This window comes from Wyeomyia smithii, chromosome 1 (assembly GCF_029784165.1).
Source record: "Wyeomyia smithii strain HCP4-BCI-WySm-NY-G18 chromosome 1, ASM2978416v1, whole genome shotgun sequence".
NCBI classification, from domain to species: domain Eukaryota; kingdom Metazoa; phylum Arthropoda; class Insecta; order Diptera; family Culicidae; genus Wyeomyia; species Wyeomyia smithii.
This window is the reverse complement of record NC_073694.1, coordinates 26036159-26044927: the sequence shown is the minus strand read 5'-3', so window position 1 is coordinate 26044927 and position 8769 is coordinate 26036159.

Below are 8769 nucleotides of genomic sequence, written 5' to 3'. Positions count from 1 at the left end.
AATTTTTTATGGTAAGCATAAATTTGAATAGTTTAAAAATATATTAATAAGTAATAAAAACTGAAAACAAATACAGAACAAGTAAGAATAGTTGAAAAGATTGTTTATACGACACTACCGCAAGGTTAACGTAAAATTACGACACCTGTCAACATATTTCTTGCAATAGGTTTGGGAATATACTCGATTGGGGTTAATCAATTAGATGATGTGGTGCGGAAAATTTCAGTATTATTTCTCTTGGAGCTTGGAGAGAAGCGTTGTTTATTTGACTTTTTTCCGAATATAATGTCAAAGGTTGATGGGTGTAGGTAGAGTACCAATTCACAGTCAGAACAAAACAGCGTGAGTGGAACTGAACCTGCTAAATTAAAGTGTGTTTTTATTAATTTTCATGAAAGGCAAAAACTCATTTGTACTGCTTCAATTGAAAACATGTGGTCGTTCTCAAAAAGACGGTTGGTTTTACTTTTCACAAAGCTGGAAAATAATCTAATTATACCTTCTTTTCTGTTTTTTCGGAAACAAAGCAGCTCGTATATTCGATAGCACACCTTTCTGGAGTGATGCCGGTTAAAAGTTTGTTCAAGTCCTTGTCATTATGGATTGCCAATGCAAATGACGCGGAATGATTCTCGCTTTATAATCATATTCATTCCAACATGTATACCGCAAGGTACTCTATCGCAGGCACCAGAGACTCCAGCACCAACACGCATAATTTTCATTAAGTGGCGGACGATGAATGCGATCTTCCGAAAATTGAAGCCAGCACGAGATGACCGGTACTTTGTTTTTATCTTCTTGGCCACTAACAGACAATGAAACATGCAAATTCTATTGCATGAAGTAACGGTGTGACAACAAAACTGTTACCTGTATGATAAAAAAAACTATGTGATTGTCTTCAATATCTACGAAGTGGACTAACGTCAGAGTCAAGCGACAGGAAATTTGTTTAATGTTGTGATGGAGTCATTTAATAATGTGTAACACAGATTGAACCGCCAGATTGATGCAATTACACAATTCGGGAAAATCGCTTGATAATTAGGTTAACAGAAATATGCTGCTAGAACTAACAATAAAACGAGAATCATCCCGCTCCATATGCAAATGGCAATTCGAAATGACCAAAAAACTAATAGTATGCCGGGAATGACACGCAACACCAATGGCGCTTCTTAGCGCCCCAAAATCATTCATTTGGAGTAGTTAATGTTACAACTAGTTATCAATGACCTAAATCCGTTCAGTGGTAACAAAATTATAAGCACTCGAAATCTCGTCTGCACCCTAGTTAGCCCTCTAGTGCCCAAATTAATTTTCAGACGGACTTCGAAAAAATCACTATAAAGCCTTATAAACATTTTTTAAGTCCTTATTGAAGCTTTTTAGAGGTTTGACTGAAGACCGTCTAAAGGCGGCACTGGGTACTAGAGGGTTAAGTAAGAAAAAAAAATAAAAAAAAATGAAATAATTGAACAAAGAAAAACGTAACATAGAACATCATTCCTTCGTTAAACTGGCTCAAATAGTAATATTTTGACGCAACACTTATGTAATACGTTGAAAATCAAATATTCGGATGTCGTGCTTTTCCATATACTGCACAAAAAAAGTCGCACAAATAAAATAACCGCATAAAAAAGTCACCGCACAAAACAAAGTTGCACAAAAACAGGTTTGACTGTACAACTAATCGTAATTCTGTTATCACGAAGAAAAGCACTAGAATTGAATAGTAAGTTAATCAGGAAGCTTATTAAAAACTTCAACATGGGTTTATTCTCAGACTCTCAACCACCTAAAATCTGTTTCAGTTGGTATTTGGTTACTACTTTTTGTTTACTGCAGCGCCCCTAATTGTCACTTCGAGAAACTATTGGTAGCGTTTTGATCCAGTTGATTTGGACGGCGGCTTTTTTCATACAATTTTGAGGCTAGGTTTCTTTTCACTTGACGATTTTGAGCGTAAAAATCTCAACTTCCACCTAACAAATCGCGCTCGAGTTTCTACTCTATACATGAACCAATCAAACTTTCACACTCGTGAATTAAACGGTTTTCGAGAACATTTGCTTGCAAAATTCGAGCATAAAGTTTCACCTTAAAAGGGACGACGGAATGCGAAAATTGGAAAAAAAATTCTGCACACTCACATTGGGAACCCGATGTGGTCAACGGAAAAGATCGCTAAATTTCTGGAATTTTCGAAATCGGCTGTAAATACCGTACCCAAACGTTACCGACAGACCTTTAAGTTGGATGGCGTAAAACAAATCAGTCGTAGAGTTAGAACATATGAGCGGAACTTACAAGCGAAGGATCTCCGAGCATGATTTGGTGAAAAAGTTAACGGCGAATTTATTTGGTTTCGAGGATTTGTGTATGAAAGCTGTACGAACAATTGCAGACCAATTACCAAGGATGCATTGTTATGAACGATGATAAGATAATGTGGGTAGATTTAGGTTTGTTCACATAGATAAATGTAACCGTCGGTTGACGATTTGGCAGGTTTTCATCACTGAGACACCATTGAAAATGTAAATTGTGTGTCTTCGGAAGAGCATTTTGCCGTTCCCTTAAGAGATATTGGGTAGTTATGAAGCTGGTCTCGAGGTACGATGCTGGCCTAACAAGCCAGTCGTCGTAGGTTTGAGTCTCGGCTTGGAAGAGACTGTTACTGTCAGTAGGATCGTAGCGCTAGCTCCGCAATTGTCCTGTACACTTAACAGTTGGCTGCGAAGTCTGTGTATAATAAACAGAAGGATACTATACTTTACTTATACTTTACTAAGTAAGGCTATTGTTGAGATTTGCGGCGAAAATGATGAATTCTTGTTTGTTGTGTATCGTATACACTGTCATTGCAACGATAGCTGGTGCTATCGGTTGTTGTTTTGATAAACTTACTTTACTTTGCTACTTTACTTTGCTGTCTAACGGACCGTTCACCGGTCTAGGGCCGAACGAACTAGAGATGTCCGGCTTCTTCTGTCTTGGGCAGCCGTTCTCCAGTCTCCCCGTATCGTGCATCTTCTTCCACCGCGCACATCCACCGCGTGCGAGGCCTACCACGGAGTCGACGGCCTCTTCCTGGTTCTCTACTGAAGATAGTTTTAGTGGCTCTCTCGTCAGGCATTCTGGCCACATGTCCAGCCCACTGAAGCCTGCCCCGCTGTATTACCTTCACTATATTTTTTTGCGTGTTCGTAGCCTAGGTCTTTGCCGATTGATCCGTTCCGTATTTCTAAATTCGTTGTTCGTGTTTGAAGAGAGGTTTCAACATGCTACCTTACCAGGGTCGCGATACCTACATCCTGCTGATGGGGCTGCCATCTTAGGTGTAGCTGGCGGGACACAGCATTCCATAATTCAGCCGCCCGCTCCGGGGCAGACGCTGTTGTACGCCGCCCCTTATATGGGGATACAGCCGCGTACGACCCCCTTCCCAGTCAGCATACGACCATAGTTTCCACCGGAGGTTGGTTACCCGATCACCGCTAAGATTACCCGTATTTCGGCCGGCACCACGTGGAGGTTGGGATAGGAGTTGCTGGACAGAGGTGAATGGCCACATTAGGGTCTCAAGTTACACATTTGCCATTTAGGGTCTCAAGTTACACATTTGCCATTTGCCAACCTTGTTTTGATAAAGCAGTAGGTAATTGTTCGATAGCTGCAAGCAATTATAGTTTACTCCGAATATGTCGGAAGAAGATGATAAAATTATTTGCTATGTTTTATGAAGAATCCAAATAGAACTATTGAGTGTGTCCAATGCAGCAAATCAGAACACCTTCGCTGTGAAATTCTACGTGGGAACGTCGTTCATAGAGCCAAAAAGAGGTCTACTGCTCCACTGAATGCGCCGATCTATTTGCACGAAGCAATCAGAGTCCGAGTGGCTACAATGGTCTCGTCCAAGAAATTAAATTACTTACACAATTCGGGCGGGAGTCGAAGCAAGAATCTGCACACTTGTCACAAAATTGATACGGTGGTGCAGACGACAAAAGCAATCAAGGAATCGCAGGAATTTTTCTCGAAGCAGTACGACGTAGGGAACCTGTATACTAGAGCATTTACAAGACACACACCGTTAAGGCAACTGTCAACATCAAAACGGGCGAGCTGTATAATTTTGCATTGCCATTACCCGTTTTGATGTTGACTCTCTGGTGTATAGGCTGACTAGTACGACGCGTTGCAGAAGGATTTCGATGGCTTCAAGAAGCAGCTGAGCGGGTTGGAAGAATGTAGAGAATGAGAAATTTCGGGCAGTGGTTGGACGGTGTAAATCCAAACAGGACGTCTTGTCATCAAGAGTGGATCAGCTTGAAAGGAAGTCGGACGAAGCGAACCGGGACAGGATATCGAACAACACTATCATATTGGGTATCTCTATGGTCAAAAGTTGGAAGTATTGTTGGATGCGATCGAAAACACCGTCACCAGTGCACATCGCCAGATTGGGAAGAATTCCCGTCGTAGCAACCAAGTTGCGCCTGTGGTAGCCAACTTATAGCACGCTTAACCTCTCTAAATAAAACCGGCGTTCGACTCGATAGACGTGAGAAGACTCTTCTCAAACCGACACCAACCGATGGCAGACTATAGGCCGAGATCATGCGTAGGTGGGAGTATTAGTGAGAGCACTGCGTTAGGGGAAACAGAATAGGGTTTTCTGACTCAGTATATAAATAGACACGTCTACCACATCCCCTCTTTTAACCAAATTTTGAAACAATTTATTTGTAAACTTAAATATCTTCGATAGAGATTAATATCATCAAAATAATTGAATACTTATCTTGAAGGGCTATAACGAACTGTAGGTCTGCTGGTTCGCAGCGATCGCCGCGGAGGTTCTTGACCAGGGATGATGTCTGCCACGACGTCCGGGTACGATGAGGTTCCTGAAGGATTCGTTTCAGACGACTCTTGTCCTTCTGAGACAGCGTCGTCTATTTCACGCGTCGATTGCTCCGTTTCAGTGTCAGATGACATGTTCCATTTTTTCAGATGTGAGACATTTCGACCATACTGCTTTCCTGATTCATTCGATTGAATCGTAACGTTGGACCCATTTTTATCCACAACGGTAAACTTCTCGTTCGAGAAATTAGTGGATAACTTGTTCAAAGAAAGGAGGTTCTTCATAAGTACGATATCACCGGTGAAGATATTACTTAGTTTCGAGCGCCGTCTAGCGTCCTCTCTCTCCTTTTGCATCAACTTTTTGGTAGTATCTTGGTCCCTGAAATCAGTGCTTGGCGGAACGGTCTCAAGGTCTTCAATTTGTGGTATTTTCGATCGCAGTTTCCTCCCTTGGAGCAGTTCGCTTGGTGCCTTTCCCGTTATTGTGTGTGGGGTGTTATTGTACAAATCCAGGAAATAATCAAGTTCAGCCTTCCAATCGTCATGAATAGCGTGAGTGATTTTCATCCTTTTAAGGAGGGATCGATTTTGTCTCTCTTCTTCGCCGTTTGCTTGCGGCCAATATGGCGAAGTGTGGTTGAGGTGAATACGATAAGTCGAACAATACTCTTTGAATTCTGTGGATATAAATTGTTTAGCGTTATCAAGCGTAATTGTCCTTGGTGGACCCCATGTTCTGAAGATACGTTTCAGACGTTTGATGGTGTCCTGGGCGGTGATTCGAGTCATAATTTCAATTTCAATGTATCTACTGTAGTAATCGATAACTACTAAAAGATACTCCCCCGATGGCATGGGACCCAGGAAATCCATAGCTATGTCAACCCAGGGCTTTTCAGGAAGTGCACGGCGAGTTATAGGCTCTGGAGGATTTGAAGATTGCACCAACTGACATCCTTCACACCTTCCACAGATTTTCACAGCTGTCTGATCGATTCCTGGCCACCAGCATCGCTCACGAAGCCTCCTTTTCATCATTGATTGGCCAGGATGCCCCTCGTGGGCCAGCTCACACATCCTGGAACGCAAAGAGTTCGGAATAACCAGTTTCGTGCCACGCATAACCAAGTTGTTGATGTTAGAGAACTCCAGCCGGAACGGTCTGTATGTGTGGATCTTCTACATGTGCTGCTAGTCTGGATAAACAATCTGCTAGATTAGCCGAACCTTTTCGATAAACCACTTTGAATCGAAAGGCCTGGATACGCAGTAACCAACGCTCAATTCGCGCAGTTGGTCTAGATGTTGTTGTAAACAGTGTTTCTAGCGGACGATGATCTGTCTCAAGTTCGAATGTGATGCCCAGTAAATAGTTTTTGAATCTTTCGACCGCCCAAACAACACCAAGCGCTTCCTTTTCAATTGGCGGATAAGTCTTTTCAACCTCAGACAAACTTTTCGAGGCGAAGCTTATAATCCGTGGAAGGGAATTCTTGAACTGGATCAATACCGCACCCAATCCTACTCCAGAAGCATCTGTAACCACCAGCGTTCGATCATTTCGATCGTAAAAACCCAGACTACCTGCTGATCCTATGAGCGTTTTGATTTTCTCGAAAGATATTTCATGTTGGGCCATCCATTCGAAATGAGATTCTTGTCTCAAAAGTTGACGCAGAGGATAATTAATTGTCGCCAAGTTTGGAATAAACCTAAACATATATAAAACTAAGATACACATTCTGCGATAAAATAACAATACAAATTTATCTTGAAACGTATGTTACAAGACCTAGAAAGCTTCTAAGTTCTTCTTTAGTACGTGGAGCTCTGCAGGACATAATTGCCTTGACTTTTTCTTCGCTCGGAGATACTCCATTGGCTGATAATTTGTGCCCCAGAAACACGATTTCTTGTTGTTTGAATTTGCATTTATGATCGTTTAACAATATTCCGTATTGACTCAAAACTTGTAATGTATGTTTCACTGCCGAGTCGTGTTCCTGTTCAGTCTCTCCAAATATCATAATATCGTCGATGAACACAACCGTATTTTTGCAGCCAACTAGTATGCTTTCCATAAGATTCTGGAACAACTCTGGCGCACAATTTATCCCAAACAGTAGGCGTTTGTATCGGTACAGCCCCCAGTTAGTGATAAAGGTAGTAACGTCGCGAGAATCCTCTGAAAGTTCAACTTGGTGGAATGCCTTTTTTATGTCAAGTGATGTGAAGAACTTGGCATTTCGAAATCGTGATATCAGATCTTCAAAAACAGGTAGAGGGTGGTTTAGCCTTTGTATGGCTTGATTCGCTCTTCTCATGTCCAGACACAATCGCAAATCGCCATTTTCTTTTATTATAAGAACCAGGGGTGATACCAAATGAAGTTGGTGTCTTTACTTTTTCGATGACGTCCATTTCTAGGAGTTCGTTTAGCTTCTGCTCAACTTTCTCGAGCAATGGTATAGGGCAGCGCCGCAATGGTTGAATGACAGCCGGCACAGTTCTATCGATAGGGATGTTCAACTTTATTCCCTTTATCTTCGGGAATGCTTTGGAGCTCTCAATCTTTCTGACTGACAAAGAATGTGTACTAAGTAATCATATTTTCAGAAGCCCCAATTTTTGCGCTGTCAACTTTCCTAGAAGAGGCTGTTGTCCCTTTTCGATGACATAAAATGATGTTTTAATTTTTTAATAAATTTCCACTATCGTCAACTTCGAGTTCAGCATCGAAAGTTGTGATCAGTTTTAAGGGTATCCGTCCGTATGTCAAAAAACGCTTATCCGTATCAACTCTTTGGTTCGTCATTTTGACATCCCGCAACTTCATCAGTTCCCATGTTGTATCGTCAATAAGATTGTGTTTGGACCCCGAATCGATTAACATACCAATCTGCACACCACCAACACGGCAATGAATAATTTCATCATCACTACAACCCACATTGTAAACCGGTAAATCTTCGGGAATCTCTTCACCTTCATGTTCCCTGACATTGAAAACATTCCGAGTACGTTTTTCTGAACGATGATGTTCATTTGAAGTGACAAAATTCAGCTTCCGTTTTCGATTATTCCGCCGATTGTCCCAATCGTGCTTCGATTTAGACCGACACATTGTGCGGAAATGACCCACTATGCCGCAACCATGACAGGTTTCGGTAGCTGCTGGACATCGAGCTCCTGGTCGATGAGGCAGATATCCGCATCTCGAACATTTCGTTCTCTCATCGATAGATCCATTCATCTTGGCAATGCGGTTAACACTGAATGTTGGCAAGTTTTCTGATTCTTTGTAAGGTATATTTGGTCTGGTGATACGATTTACAGCGGTTGGCGTACGGTTTCCTGGTCATTTATCATTCATTTTGGCAGACTGATAACGTACTGCTTGAAAAGCGTTAATGATTTTCGTCGTATCATCCAACGTCAGAATTTCTGAATTTTCTTTCTCTCAAGGGCAGTTTTCCCAAAACATATTTTCTCCGCTTTCTGTTGGACACGAAGAGCGAACTTCTTAATCGGTTCTTCGTCCTCGGGAACCATCGACCAAAAAAGAAAACGCTCAAAGCTGTCATGTTGCTTTGGAGAAAAGTGATGCATTAACTTGTCTTTTGTGGTTAGGTAGGGGTCGGGATCATTAGCTTCGGTCGTTTCATCATCAACACCTGGCAAGCTATAGTACGCACACTGTAGCTCCATTCCACCCATGGCCAATAACTGTGTTTTCTTGTGAGCCCCATCAGTTACATTGGCAGCAGCCATCACGTTCTCGAACCATCTAATCCACATTTTCCAAGCATTCCTGACTTCGGATGCCGGGAGGTGTCTGTATTTAAAATGGGGAAGATTATACATTTTGGTGCACAACTTGCT